A 15,704-nucleotide genomic window follows, 5' to 3' on the forward strand; every position below is an offset into this window, starting at 1 on the left:
TCCCCTCCGAGGATACAGCTAAAAGCCATCTGTCATCCTTGCTGGGAACCAAGGGCCTTCCTCTGAAGAGCCAGGCTGTGAAAACACAGAGATGATCTGCAGACATGGACCCCCCAGCTCCAGGGAGTTACGCAGCAGGTGTTTATTACAGCCCTGGGGACAGCAGGGATAGTATCATAGTATAGTATCATAGCATCAGTCAGGGTTGGAAGGGACCACAAGCATCATCTAGTTCCAACCCCCCTGCCATGGGCAGGGACACCCCACACTAGATCAGCCTGGCCAGAGCCTCAGCCAGCCTGGGCTTAAACACCTCCAGGGACAGGGCCTCAACCACCTCCCTGGACAACCCATTCCAGGGCTTCACCACTCTCATGGGGAAGAACCTCCTCCTCACATTGGCTTCCAGGTTGCTCATCTAGCCTGGTCTTAAACACTTTGAGGGATGAGGTGTCCACAACTTCTCTGGGCAACCCATCCCAGTGTCTCACTACCCTCCTAGTAAAGAACTTCTTCCTAATATCTAGTCTAAATCTACCATGCTCTAGAGTACATCCATTGCCCTTTGTCCTGTCACTACAAACCCTTGCAGAAAGTCCCTCCCCAGCTTTCCTGTAGCCCCCTTCATGTACTGGAAGGCTGTTAAAAGTTCTCCATAGACCCTTCTCCAGGATGAACAGACCCAATTCCCTCATCCTGTCCTCACAGGACAAGTGCTCCAGCCTTCTGATCATCTTTGTGGCCCTGCTCTGGGCCATCTTCATCAGAGGAACATCTAGTTAGGGACATGCCACCCCCTTCAGAGTCACTGACTGAAGTCCCAAGGGCCTAGTTAAGTGGCTGGAAGCCATGGTGGGCTGAAAGAGTGCTTGGACCACAGACAGAGAAATTAAGCACATCCCCAGAGTCCGTGAGGGTTGCTTACACTCAGACCAAAAGCTAACATGAATCACTTCTTCCTGGAGTAAACTCATCAACTGTCCTCTCCCAGAGAGTGGAAAAGTTTGTTTCTGAGGTGTATCTTCAAGGTACAAAGTCTCCCAGAGCCATCTTTCGTGTGACAGCTCACATGCCATGCCACAAAGGCCCCACACCTTTTCCCTGTGTCCTGTCAGACCCCAGGCAAGAACCTTGCAGCCCTTGCCCTCTGTCCATCTTGGGTTAGCTGCTGAGTGCGAGATGGATGTCACTGTGCAAATACCAGCTACTTCCAACTGATTTTAATATCTGGCCTCTCCTTGGGCTGAATGGGTTCCATGGGGGTTGGGGCTCAGCTGGGGAAGTGAGTGGGTGAGCTTCATTTGGTACTAATTCAAAGCATTGAAACAATTCATACCATCCCTGACCTATTTTTAAGGAAATGAAGGCTGGGTGAGGAAAATGGATGTCTTGTGGAAGTTGTTGACTTCCCAGCACATGTGAGCAGATGATAACCTCAAATTTCATGGGGTATATTTGGATCTAAAGGCATTTTCATGGGCACAAAGAGAAATATTGTCAGCTGGAACCAGTTGTTGTATGGGGGAGGGCCAAGAGAGCAGAGGAGGATGGGAGAGAGCAGGTCAGATGAATACCAGAAACACAACTGCACCAAATGGGTTTTAGGAGCTCTATACTACAAAATGGCCAACAAATTCCCTGACTGACATGGCTCATGTGCAGCCACATCAGTGCCACTGCTATTTCACTTGGTCCAGGGCACACATTTCACTGATAAACTCTTCTGCCTTTGGCTAAATTTGGGGTAAGATTGTCTAGTCTGGAGAAGAGAAGGCTGAGAGGAGATATCGTTCCTTTCCACAACACCCTGAAAGGAGGTTGGAGGGGGTGGGGGGTTGGTCTCTTTCTCCCTAGTATCAGGTGATAGAACAAGAAGAAATGGACTGAAATTATGCCAGGGGAGCTTTAGGTTGGAGATTAGGAATCTTTCTTTGCTGCAAGAGCGCTCAGGGATCGGGACAGGCTGCCCAGGGAGGTGGTGGAGTCACCATCCCTGGAGGTGTTCAAGAAACCTGTGGCCATGGCACTTTGGGACATTGTTTCATGACCACAGTGGTGTTAGAGGTCAATGGTTGAACTCAATCTCGGGGGTCTTTTTCAGCCTAAACAATTCTATGACTCTGTGATACTTGTGGGGTTTTTTGTTTGGTTTGGGCTGGGTTTTTTTTTGGGGGGTGGGGGGGAGGAGGTTAGTTGCTTCTTTTGCTTGGGGTATTTCTTGTCATCTTGGCTCCCAACAGCTTTGCCTGGTTAGATTTCTCCTTCTAGCTAAATAAAGAAGTTAGCCTGATGTCTTTTGGCAGCTGTGAAGTAGTTGCATATTGTGTAGGTTTTCCTGATGAGCTTGCATGAAATGGGATTTGGTTTTCTTCTGATGGATGCACCACTTTTAGCACAATGTCCCCACCAGTGGTTTGTTTGGGGGGGGTTAAAGAGAATTTTAATGTGCATGTGATGTCATGTGTGCCACTTCTACACAGTGCCATGAACAGCACATAAAGCCACTTGGACAAGGGAAGGGAGCTGTTTGAGGGATGCTTCCCCAGTGACTGCACAATGGGAGCTGTGGTGGTGCAGCATTTGCTAATCACGAAGCTTCAACTGATGGCAAAGATTCCATGAGATGCAGATTTTAATCCTCAACCACTTCCCAGAGCCAAAGGCAGGTGCTGTAGGATCTGTGAAACTGGCTGTGCTGGGTCTGCTGTACAAACTGTTTCCAGAATCACAGAGAATGGTAGGGGCTGGAATGGACCTTGAGATCATTGAGTCCAACCCCTGCCCTGCTACAGCAGGTTCACCTAGAGAACATCACACATGAACATGTCCAGGTGGGTTTGGAATGTCTCCAGAGATGGAGACTCCACATCTCTTGGGCAGCCTGTTCCAGTGCTCCACCACCCTGAAACTAAAGAAGTTCCTTCTCATTTTCAGATGGAACTTCTTATGTTCAAGTCTGTGCCCATTACCCCTTGTCCTGTCACTGGACACCACTAAAAAAAGACAGATCCCATCCTCTTGCCACCCACACTTCAAGTATTGATCAGCATTGATGAGATGCCCCCCTCAGTCTGCTGTTTTCCAGACTAAAAAGCCCCAAATCCCTCAATCTTGCCCCCTAAGAGAGATGTTCCTGTCTGCTCATCATCTTTGAAACCCTTTTTTGTACCCTCTCCAGCAAGTTTCTGTCCTTCTTGAACTGGGGAGCCCAGAACCAGACACAACACTCCGTATGTGGCCTCACCAGAGCAGAATAGAGGGGCAGGAGAAACGTCCTGGACCTGCTTGCCACCTTAATGCACCCCAGGATGCCTTAGCCTGTCTTAACCACGAGGACACATTGCTGGCTCACGTCCTGTATGTCATGACATTGCCCCACGTCCTGTGATGACAAATGTGGATGCCTGAGGAAGAGGACAGCCATATATGGCAGCTTTCCCTTGCTTCCTCAGCCTCCACTCTTTTTTAGCTCAGCATCCCTGAGCTCCTGGTTTGGAGCCCACAATGAAAAGGGAGAGGAGGTGCAATGTTTATTGAAGACAACAGATCTTACACTGAAGAGCATCGTGGGTGAATGTGATTGCTCTGCCTCCTTGTATGGCTGTGTGCATGAGCCTCAGACCAGCCTGTGTTTGAGTAATGCTGCTGGTAAGAATAAAGTCAATGAATGATGAAGGAGATGTTTGGAGATGACAGGGAAGAGGCCAGGATGAGTATAAAAGAGTTAGCAATGTTAGAGAAGAATTCCATTATGATAGTATGTTGAGATAAAGCATCTGGCATTCTGCCATTCCCTTGTCCAAAGGTTCATTTAGCCAGGAAGGCCTCCTTTGAATTTATATTCATGAGAGTCTGGAAGGGGGTGGAACACAAGAACTCTCATCTCTCTTGAAATGAAAAGCCTTTGTAAGGGTGGAGGTGGGATCAGTTAATTGCTTCTCTGAGGGGACTTCTCCAGATCAAATGTAAGAAACATTACATACTAGAGTAATTAGCAGAGTGCTTTGGTTTGAGTTCTGATGTGCTGCTGGCCTGCCTGCTTGGTGAAACTCCTGTACTGGTAAGGCCTTTAATGCCTAATGGGGTATCTGGCCTTGGAGGCTGCAGCTGGATCACAAAACCCACAGAGTTATTTTGTTTGGCAAAGACCTCTAAAAACATCAACAGCACCACAGTTGTTTACTACTTAGTCTAAGTAGCTAACCCTCCTTTCTGTGCTCCTAGGGAAGCATGGAGATTTCACAGAATCACAGAACTGTTTGGCTGGAGAAGACCTCTAAGGTGATCGAGTCCAACCACTGACCTAACTCTACCATGGCCATTAAACCCTGTCCCAAAGTGCCATGGCCACACATTTCTTGATCATCTCCAGGGATGGTAACTCCACCAGCTCCCTGGGCAGCCTGTTCCAATGCCTGAGCACTCTTGCAGGAAAGACATTTTTCCTACTATCCAACCTAAACCTCCCCTGGTGCAACTTGAAGTGATAATTGTGGGTTCTGCCCTCTGACACCAAATTTGAACTTGCAAATAGGGAAGAAGATGAAGTGTTGAAGAGGAAGGCCACTGGTGGGCTGGAAAAACCTGTAAAATGGCTTTAGCTGTGGTGACATTTCCCTACTGCTTATAAAAATTCTACTGGATGTAGAACATGCAAGGATGCAATCCTGTTTGTCTGCTCAGCAACAGCAGATAAATGCAGCTCATCTCCACAAAAAGGAAGGGGGGAAAAAAAGGCAAGAGGCAAACAATGCTCTGGGAAAGGGTTAGTGCCAGGATTTTTTAACCTTTTCCCCTCAAGGCAGCAGCCTAACAGTGCCAATTTATTGACCTGTAGCTGTTCCAAGTAGGGTCTTGCTGGTGCTCTTGCAGCAGTTGGCACTGTGCTGAACTGTTTCTCTGTGGCTGCAGCAGATAATGTCACATCTCCCTGACCAACAGCTGGCACAGCTCCAGCTATTCAGAGAGCAGAACTGGAAGAGCTGCTAACAAAGGAGGTCTATGCAAAAGCCAGCCTCATTCCAGCATATTCAGCACACTGGGCTCTGCCTTCCTCCTCCTCCTCCTCCCCCTCTTCTCCTCCTTCCGCTGACAATTTCCTGTGCTTGTGTATCCTCTTCTGAAGCCGCTCAGCTCCTGTCCTCACCTAACCTTTTGACTTCTCCCTGGGTTTTCACCTTCCCTTGTGGCTTTGGGACACCAAAAGTGGGGCTGGTGAATGGAAGGTTGGTTTGGGGAGTTTGTGTGTGCTTGGCTGCTGGGGAAAATCTACTGTGACTTCTGGCATCTTATGTTAAGGCTGTGGTGAACTCCAGTGTCACAGCAGTCTGTTCTCCCTGCCCTCAGTGCCTCTTTTTTCTGTCCACTGTTCTTTTCACTTTCTGCTCATTCCCATAGCAAATATACCTGCTCCAGTGCTTTTGTTTCCTTGCTGCCTTCTTCCACAGCTACCTTTTCATAGAATCAGCATTGTTTTAGTTGGAAAAGACCTCCAAGATCATCCAATCATCAACCTAAGACCACCACGGCCGTTAAACCGCGTCCCTAAGCACCTCATCCAGACATCTTTTAAACACCTCCAGGGATGGTGACTCCACCACCTTCCTGGGCAGCCTGTTCTGACCACTCTTGCAGAAAATAAATTGTTCCTTATCCCCAACCTAAACCCCATTTCCTCTTGTTCCATCACCTCATAGTAGGGAGAAGAGACCAACCCCCACCTCACTCCAATCTCCTTTCAGGGAGTTGTAGAGAACAACAAGGTCTCTCCTCAGTCTTCTCCAGACTAAACCCCCAGCTCAAACAGCCACTCCTCATAAGAACTGCTCTCCACACCCTTCACCAGCTTCATTGCCCCTCTCACACCCCCAAATTTACCACTCCTGATTTTAGCAGACTGGTCTCAACACAAAGCCTCAAGAATCTATCAGCAAACAGAACCCATGGCGCACAAGAAGATCTCTCACTGCACAACAGTGAACCGAGTCTGCATCTGAGAAGCAATAAGGCACTCATTTTATAGTTACTCAGCAGACAAAACACCAGTTTAGCTGAGAGTGGGACCTGCTGACAGGCAGAAGATAGAACTTTCCTCTGATGCAGAACATGCAACAATGGCCAAGAGCTGTGATGCCTTTTTAGATGATCTTTAAGGTCCTTTCTAACCCAGAGCCTTCTGTGACACTCCATTTTATACTGCATCTCAGAGCATGGTGATGCCTCATTTTCACTGTCTTAAGTGTTCTGCCAGCTCCATTGTACAGAACCTCATCTTTAAACCCTGCTTTGGCCAATGCACCCTTTGTGGACCTTCTGGGATTGATTCTGCTGTAGTCAGTGCCATCATTGTTTATAACATGCCACAGTCTTCCCCTGGGTGCAAACACATTTACTACAGACAATGGTGTCAGTGCTGGTCTGTCCTTATTGGCCATATGAGAACAAAAGCCAAACAAAAAGGCCTCTGTTCCCAGTGGCTGGTCAGGTTAGTACTGGAAGTCACTCCTTGGTGCTTTTCACCCTGTGCTGGAATACAGCTGCCAGCGCTCAGGGTCTTCTTTCAGTCAGGACCACTTCCCTAGGAGTCTTGTGCTGGACTGGGTTTGGGGCTAATTCGAGCCCTGACCTTCCCTTTCACAAGCTGTGCAGACAACTTCTCCAAATGAGAGCCTGCAAATGGCTCATAGGGTTAAAACAGCCCAAAGTGTCAAAATGAGTCATGTTTGTCAAGTGACAATCGCTGTTCTGAGTCACTGTTTGCATTACACTCACCGGGGCGCTCAGGAAACAAGGTATTTAAGCTCTCCTGCTGATCTCCATTCCCACCACGCTGACAGCCAGGGCAGCGACATCACTCATGCTGCTCAGCCAGACTTTGCTCTTTCCCAGAAATCAGGTTCCTATGACCCTGCCAGGGGGAAGTGACTGCAGATTTCCATGAAGAGTTGCTTCAGGCAAAGAAAGTCACTGTCCAACTCACAGACTTCACACCCAGTGCCTCTGCCTTGGAGACTGCTGATCACAGAACCAAGACCTTATGGGCATCTGCAACAGTACCAGCATGCAGAGAGGAGGAAGGCAAGGGTGAGGACATGGTAGTTGTGATTGTGCTCATGGCAACCAGACTTGGAAGACAAAAGCTGAGGAATCAAGGAAATAACTGGACATGCCCATACAGAGAAACAATCCCTGTCCAGAGAAGGACATCAGAACTGGTGAGGGCTCTGCAGAACAGGCTTGGTGAGGAGCAGCTGGGGGAACTGGGGTTGTTTAGTCTGGAGAAAAGGAGGCTGAGGTGAGATCTTCTGTCTCTAACTCCCTGAAAAGCAATTGCAGGAAGTAGGAGTCAGTCTCTTCTCACTATCAAGTGAAGGAATGAGAAGAAATGGCTTGAAATTGTGCCAGGAGAGGTTTAGGATAGAGATTAGGAAAACTTTCTTTGCTGCAAGAGTGGTTAGGCATTGGAACAGGCTGCCCAGGGAGGTGGTGGAGTCACTGTCCCTGGAGGTGTTTAGGAAGAGACTGGATGGGGTGCTTGGTGCCATGGTTTAGTTGATCAGATGGTGTTGGGTGATAGGTTGGACTCCATGATCTCAAAGGTCTCTTCCAACCTGGTTAATTCTTAATTCTAAGACACCCCCAGTCAAAGACCAGGGGAGGCTACCAGCTTCTCCCTTCCTGCCTCCCCTTACCCCCCCTGTACAAAAGAAGGGGTGAGAGAAAGGAGCAGAGAAGTTAATACCAAAACAATGCAGCCAAGGTCAAGCAGAAGCCAGTTAGTGTCTCTCCAGGGAGAAGAAGTGAGAAGAGAAGAAAAATTGTTTTGGTACAAGCACTCTTATGGTAGATTGTTCAGAATGGGATTGTTCAGAATTACCTTTGCTTTCCTTTTTACACCCAGTGGTGATTTATTTACAGTTTACTACTTTTCTGTTAAAGATCTGGGGAAGATTTTAAAGGCATAGCCTAAAACTACCACACTCTATCTTCTCAGAGCTCTCCTTTTCTGTCACACCTGGACAGAATCTCTTTTTCCCCCCACAAATGAAAGATTCCTTCCTCCTAGGCAAAACATACATTGACAAAGGTCAAGTAAAGCTGCTTTGAAACTCTGGGTACCAACACAGCTCTTGAAGAGGCTGAGAAGAAAGAAATCTCCCTGCAGAAGCAGGTGGTTGAAGTACAAAGGGTTTTGAGAGCTGCAGCAGAAATATGTCTCTCCTCCAGATAAAGAGAGAAGCACAGAGTTGTGATGCTTGATGCAGAGAGAGGTGGTGAAGATCAGGAAGAGGGAGATGATGAAGATCATGAAGAGGGAGATGGTGAAGATCACGAAGAGGGAGATGGTGAAGATCATGAAGAGGGAGATGGTGAAGATCATGAAGAGGGAGATGATGAAGATCATGAAGAGGGAGATGATGAAGATCTGAACAAACAGGTAAGACAGGAAAGCTGATTCTGAGTCAGGACTCAGCAGAACATTTAGCCTGACCCTGAGGACAGCTGTGAGCTCAAGTCTACCAGGAGATGACCTGAATTTGTCAGCAGTTTGTGTGCTTTCTGCTTTTGTGTTTGATTCATTCTGAGCACAGAAGTTACCACCTGGCTTCGTCACCACTCTCTCCTTCCCCTGATTAGAGCAATCAGTGAGAGGCTGAGTTTTGATTAGCAGCTTTCAGCAGAAGAGTGCCAAAGCACCATGGTGTTTGTCTTCTGTCTGTAGCTGCAAGGATAATGTGGAAGAGCCTTTTCAAGGAAGCCTTTGCATTCTAGCATTCTGGGTTTGTTACCTGTAAATGAATGCTGGTCATGACTGACAGGAAATCTGACTTTCCATTCTTTATCTTCTCTAACACAGTTACCTGCAGACTGGTTTTCAGCAGAGGCCTCACATAACCAAACATAGATTCATAGAATAGTTTGGAAGGGACTTTAAAGATCATCTAGTTCAAACACCCTGCCACAGGCTGGGACACCTTCCTCTAGAGCAGGTTGCTCAAGGCCTCATCCAGCCTGGACTTGAACATTTCCAGGGAGGGGGCATCCACAACCTCCTTGGACCTGTTCCAGTGTCTCACCACCCTGACTGTAAAGAATTTCTTCCTAATCTCCAGCCTGCATCTCCCCTCTCCCAGCTCACAGCCAGTGCCCCTTGTCCTATCACTACAAGCCCTTATCAAAAGCATTAAGCACATTAACTAACAGCACTAAGCACATTCTTACTCAAACAGAATTGTCAGACTCCCAGGTTGCTTACAGCAAAAACATTCTCCAAACCTGCCAGACAATTCTGCCCCAGGAATAAAGTCTTCTCAGAACAGTATCTCTTACTCTCCATTGCCACTGAAGATGGTGAAAAGCTCCAAGTATGTTTTACTTGAGGTGGTAACACAGCAATGCTGCAAGGAAATGGCTGCTAGTCAGGTTAGTACAAGAGCAGTGAATGACACTCTTAAGATCCCAGTTTTCATTGTTGTTTCTTAAGTGTTGTTTGACAGCATTTGTCAAAGTTGGCAGAAGGCCATCCTGCCATCATCCTGGGAACTTCAGCACTTCCTAAACCAAAGGAAACAATAAGCAACAGATGCTGCCAACCCTTCTCCTGCGCCAGTTTCTGGCTCTGGTTTACAGCAGAGTTCCACAAACAGTCTGTCTCCCTTGCTCTGACTACTGGCTTGTCTTCTATCCCAAAGGGATCCTTTGGGAGGTTGGACTTGATGATCATCTCCAGAGGTCCCTTCCAACCACTACCATTCTGTGATTAGGTGAAAGGAGGTAAACTGCTTGTGGACCAGCAATGCTGAGACAAGAAGAGAGAGAGCTTCAAAAACCCTTACAAGAGCCTCCCTCTCAAGACAGAGAGAGAAACTTCAGCCCTAAACTAGAGGAAGGGTGGGAAATGTTTGGTCCTGGGGATACCTTTAATCCAGAGTTTAATTCTACATGTTGCTAACACTAAGGTTATTTGAAGTAGTTCCATCCTCTGAAAGCCACAAAAGCAGGAAATACTCTGAAGGAACAATTGCAATTAGTGAGTCATCAAGAGGACTATTATTAGAAATAGTGACTCTGTACTTTTGACCCTCAAATGACTCCCTCAACCCTCTCTTCTCCAGGCTAAGCAGCCCCAGGTCTCTCAGCCTTTCTTCACAGGAGAGATATTCAAGTTCTCCAGTTGTCCTTTGTTGTACTCTCTCCAGTAGATCCCTGTCTCTTTTGAACTGGTGAGCCCAAAACTGGATGGAGTATTCCAGGTGTAGTCTCACCAGGGCAGAACAGGAGGGAGGAGAGCCTGCCCAGACCTGCTGGACACACTTTTCTTGATGCACCCCAGGATTCCACTGTCTCTCTTGACCACAAAGGTTCATTGCTGTGCCATGGATAACTTATTGTCCACCAGGACTCCAAGGTCATTCTCCATGAAGCTGCTTTCACAGTATCACCAAGGTTGGAAAAGACCTCAAAGATCACCAAGTCCAACCTGTCACCACAGACCTCGTGACTAACCCATGGCATCAAGTGCCACATCCAATCCCCTCTTGAACTCCAAGGTGACTCCACCACCTCCCTGGGCAGCACATTCCAATAGCTAACGACTCTCTCAGTGAAGAACTTTCTCCTCACCTCCAGCCCAAACTTCCCCTGGCACAACTTGAGACTGTGTCCTCTTGTTCTGCTTTCCAGCAGGTCAAGCCTGCATGAGGCTGTTCCTCTGCAGGTGCAAGACTCTGTATGTGTGCTTATTGAACTTCCTGAGGTTCCCCTTTGCCCAGTTCTCCAGCCTGTCCAGATCTCACTGGATGGCATCACAGCCTCTGGTGTATCAGCCAATCCTCCCAGTTTGGTATCATCAGCAAACTTGCTGAGGGTTCCACTGAAATGCACCCCCATGGAATTACTTAAGATCAGGAATGAAAAAGAGCAGGGTGAAACTAGGCAGTGAGTGCAAGACTAGCATTAGTCAAAGGGTTGTTGACTTTCAGTAGAAAAACCTCCCAGCCTTGCTCATATCTGTGTTGCCTGGGAATAATTGTTTGCTACATGGTAGGGCTGCAAAGGCCAGGAGGCTGAAAGGCAGACACCTCCTGGAGCAATAGCTTTCCTGAGAAAGCCCTGGGTGTGGTGCCTGCTGAAGGGAGGGAAGAGGAAATGGCAGGCAAAAGAACTCTTGCAATCTCAGAGCCTCCCCTGGAAACTCCCCACCTGCCAGCAGTAGTCACGTAGAAAAGCTGGTGATTTTGTGCTCTGTTTACTGAAGTTCACAGGCACTGATGTCAGATAACCTCACAGGGTTGTTTGTGTTGGAAAAGACTTCTGAGATCACAAAGTTCTATCATCAACCCAACACCACCATGGCTGTTAAACCACGTCCTAAGTGCCATGGCCACAGGTTGCTTGAACGCCTCCAGGTGTGGTGACTCCACCCTGGGCAGCCTGTTCCAATGCCTGAGCACTCTTGCAGCACAGAAAGTTTTCCTGAACTCCATCCTAAGCCTCCCCTGGCAGTTTCAGGCCATTTCCTCTCATTGTATCACCTGACACTGGGGAGAAGAGACCAACCTCAACCTCACTCCAACCTATCTTCAGGAAGTTGTGGAGAGCAATGAGATCTTCCCTCAGCCTTTTCCCTATAACACAGAAGTGAGGGAAAGTAACACACACACACCCCCCAGGCTGAGATAGGGTAAAGAGTTTGATATAAATGCAATAACCTAAGGCACAATACCTTAGCCTTAGCACAGCAGAAAGCAGCAGCAAGCAGCGAGCCAAAAACCCAAGCCAGGCAGCTACTCCCACGTCCCTCCCTCTCTTGCTGCCATCTCAGGAGAAGAGAGCCAACACCCAAACCCCAGAAACTAAAAGCAGCAAGCAGAACAAGTTTCCCATGGTACAATCTGAACTTCAAGCCCCATGGCACTTTGCTCCAGCCAGCACTTTCACTGTGAAGCTGGCATGAGGCAGGGTGGTATGCATAACAGCAGATTAAAACTCAACATATGACACTCCTCCAGACTAAACAACCCTAGGTCCCTCTGCTGCTCCTCACCAGAGCTGTTCTCCAGACCCTTCATCAGCTTTGTTACCCTTCTCTGGACAGGCTCTAACACTTCAATATCCTTGCTGGAGTGAGAGGCCCAAACCAAACCTGGTATTTAAGGTCTTTGGCCTGACCAGAGCCCAGTACAGGTTCATGTTGGAAAAGACCTCTAAGATCATCGAGTCCAACCACTGACTTAACACCACCATGACCACTAAACCATGTCCCAAGGTGCCATGGCCACATGTTTCTTGAACACCTCCAGGGACACTGACTCCACCACCTCCCTGGGCAGCCTCTTCCAATGCCTGACCACTCTTGTTGCAAAAAAAGTCTTCCTAACTCCAACACAAACCTCCCCTGGCACGCTTCCAGGCCATTTCCTCTTGTTCTGTCATCTGATAACAGGGAGAAGTAAAAATGTTAAGAAACCTGGGAAAAGGAGAGCTCTGTGTAAAAGTTGCTCTTATGACTACTTCTTCTACCCTAAATAAGGGCAACAAAGCTGGTGAATGGTCTGGTGAACAGGTCTGGTGAGGAGCAGCTCATGGAGCTGGAGTTGCTTAGCCCGGAGGGGACATCATCGTTCTCTACAACTCCCACAAAGGAGGTTGGCAGTGAGGTGGAGCTCAGCCTGTTCTCCCTAGTCTAAGGTAATAGGACGAGAGGAAATAGGCTGAAATTGTGCCAGGGGAGGTTTAGGTTAGGCATTAGGAAGAAATTCTTCACTGAAGGAGTGGTCAGGCACTGGAGCAGGCTCCCCAGGGAGGTGGTGGAGACACCATTTCGAAACGTGTGGGCACGGCACTTTGAGACATGGCTTAATGGCCATGGGTTGAAGGTTGGACTTGATTGTCTTGGAGGTCTTTTCCAACGGGAACAATTCTGTGACCCTGACTCTCCTCCAGAAGAGGGAATGTCTCCCAGCAGAGCAGAGCTTCCCGTGCATGCCGCTGGCGTAGGCACACCTTGTTTCCCTGCGTGTGTTGGGCTCTGCCGTTCCATTAGACAAGGAACCATGGGTGAAACAATGGCATTAAAGGACTGCATTCTAATGTGGCTTCTACTCCCTGCATTGATCCAGCAGTGGAATAATAATGCTTCTTCTGATCGAGATAATTGCTCTCTCTCCCCAGGCTTTTAAGGAAGGTACTGTGGTCACTTGCTGGAGTAGCAAGGCGGCTTTCAAAGCAGGGTCAAGTGGTTTTACTGCCTAAAGTGGGCAAAAGCCATTCTTTGCCATATGCCAATTAAGGGCCACATGTCACTCTTGAGACAACAGCAGTGTCCTGTGTTTAGATTAATGCAGTTTCAGCCACTACTGTGAAAAATAATGGGGATTAATGACATCTAATTAGCAGACCATTACAGAATTACTTTGGCATAAAGCAGGCTAGCTTTTCTCCTGGAGATGTCTCCTGCCACATTAGAGGGGGTTAGGCCATGCTTGTCTCAGCAGATTAACTTCTAATAGAGTGAGAGGCTTGGGAGATAAGGGAATGGTTTTGATTAATGGTGTTTGTTATGAAGCATGAAGGAGGAGGGTTTGGGGGAGTTATTTACACAAACATCATTTACCCAGCAACCCAAAAGCCTCACTGAGAGCTAGACAGGCAATGCAGGAGGGGATTGCTTTAGCTGCAGTTGAAGTAAACCCACTGCTACAGTAAATAGGCAGCAGCAACACTGCCTAACAAAAGGAACATGAATAATCACTTTGCTAATTTCAGCTGAATGTGGGAGGGTTGAGGTAGGCAGCAAAAGAAGCTGGAAACCCATTTTGAGTATGATTCATAGAGATTTTCAGCAGTTGCTTGCACAGGTAAATGATAACAGTTGGCATTTGCATCTAGCTTTCCACACAGATTTATGGGTTTAGGGCTTTGTCTTTTTGGTAAATGAAAGACTGAAGCACAAAGTTCAGGAACTGGCTGATGGTAAAAACTGTGTCAAGTGTCTTGACTTTCACAGACCTGATCCACTGATCCTGCAGAATAATGCACACCTTGGAAAGTCATCAATTCAGAGAATGGGTTGGGTTGGAAGGGACCTACTGCCAGGGGCAGGAACACATTCCACTAAGAGCAGGCTGCTCAAGGCCTCATCCAACCTGGCCTTGAACACCTCCAGGAAGGGGGCATGCATGGCCTCTCTGGGCAACCTGTTGCAGTGTCCCATCACCCTCACTGTAAAGAACTTCTAACTGCACCAACTGAACTGTACCAACATTGTCTGTGGCTTATTAACAACGGTAAGGCAAGGGATGTTCTGTTGCAGACCAAACCTCTCAGCCTTTCTTCACAAGGGAGATGTTTCCTCTCCCCTCAATATCTTTGTAGCCCTTTTCTACACCCCCCCCCAGGAAGTCCCTGTCCTTCTTGAGCCAGGGAACACTAGACTGGGGTGTTCAAAATGACATTATTTCTTTGTCCCCCACTCCTTCATTACCAGCAACATCTAGAATCATTCCCTGCCTACACATTCACCAAGACAAAGGCAGCTCCCTGTTGCCATTACATTTCCAGCCCCTTCCTCCTACATTTTCCTCCTCATCCTGTATTACACAACTAGATTTGCCAACATTTTTTTCCTTAACAGGGATTAAAATTAGGTGTTCTGACACAAGAACAGAAAACAAGAATAATCCAAATGATGCCCACAGAGCTCTACTACAGACTATCTATCCCCAACATCAGGTGATAAAACGAGAGGAAATGGCCTGAAATCAGGCCAGGGGAGGTTTAGGTTGGAGGTTAGGGAAAAATTCTTTCCTGCAAGAGTGGTCAGGCCTAGGAACAGGCTGCCCAGGGAGGTGGTGGACCCCCCCTTCCTGGAGGTGTTCAAGAAATGTGTGGATGTGGCACTTTGGGACACATTTTAGTGGCTATGGTGGTGTTAGGTCAATGGTTTGACTTGATGTTCTTAGAGGTCTTTTCCAGCTGAAATAAGTCAGTGATTCTAAGAATGCAGTGCTTGACACAATGCTAATACAAAGTGACTATGAAACAGGGAATACACCACATGGGGGGAAAAAAAATAAAATTAGAAGTCTATCAGTCACAGAATCACAGAATGGTAGAGTTTGGAAGGGACCTCCAGAGATCAGTCAGCTCCAACCTGCCCTGCCAAAGCAGAATCACTTAGTTTCATAGTATCATAGTATCAGTCAGGGTTGGAAGGGACCACAAGGATCAGCTAGTTCCAACCCCCTGCCATGGGCAGGGACACCCCACACTAGATCAGCCTGGCCACAGCCTCAGCCAGCCTGGGCTTAAACACCTCCAGGGACAGGGCCTCAACCACCTCCCTGCACAACCCATTCCAGGGCTTCACCACTCTCATGGGGAAGAACTTCCTCCTCACCTCCAGCCTGAATCTCCCCACCTCCAGCTTCATTCCATTCCCCCTAGTCCTATCACTACCTGAGATCCTGAAAAGTCCTTCCCCAGCCTGCACAGAAACACATCCAGGCAGGTTTTGAAAGCTAAGGAGGCTCCACAGCCTCCCTGGGCAGCCTGCTCCAGGGCTCCTGCACCCTTCAGTTTTTGTATTTGCTGCAAGAGGCAATGTAAAAATAAAAACAATGACCAAAACCCCATCCATACCACTTTGTCTAGAGGACCATCAACACCAAGAAGTGAGTGAGGAATTGTGTGGCTGTCCACTC

The sequence above is a fragment of the Melanerpes formicivorus genome, unplaced genomic scaffold, assembly GCF_026170545.1.
Source record: "Melanerpes formicivorus ecotype bairdi unplaced genomic scaffold, bMelFor1.0.p_v2 SCAF_70, whole genome shotgun sequence".
NCBI lineage: Eukaryota > Metazoa > Chordata > Aves > Piciformes > Picidae > Melanerpes > Melanerpes formicivorus.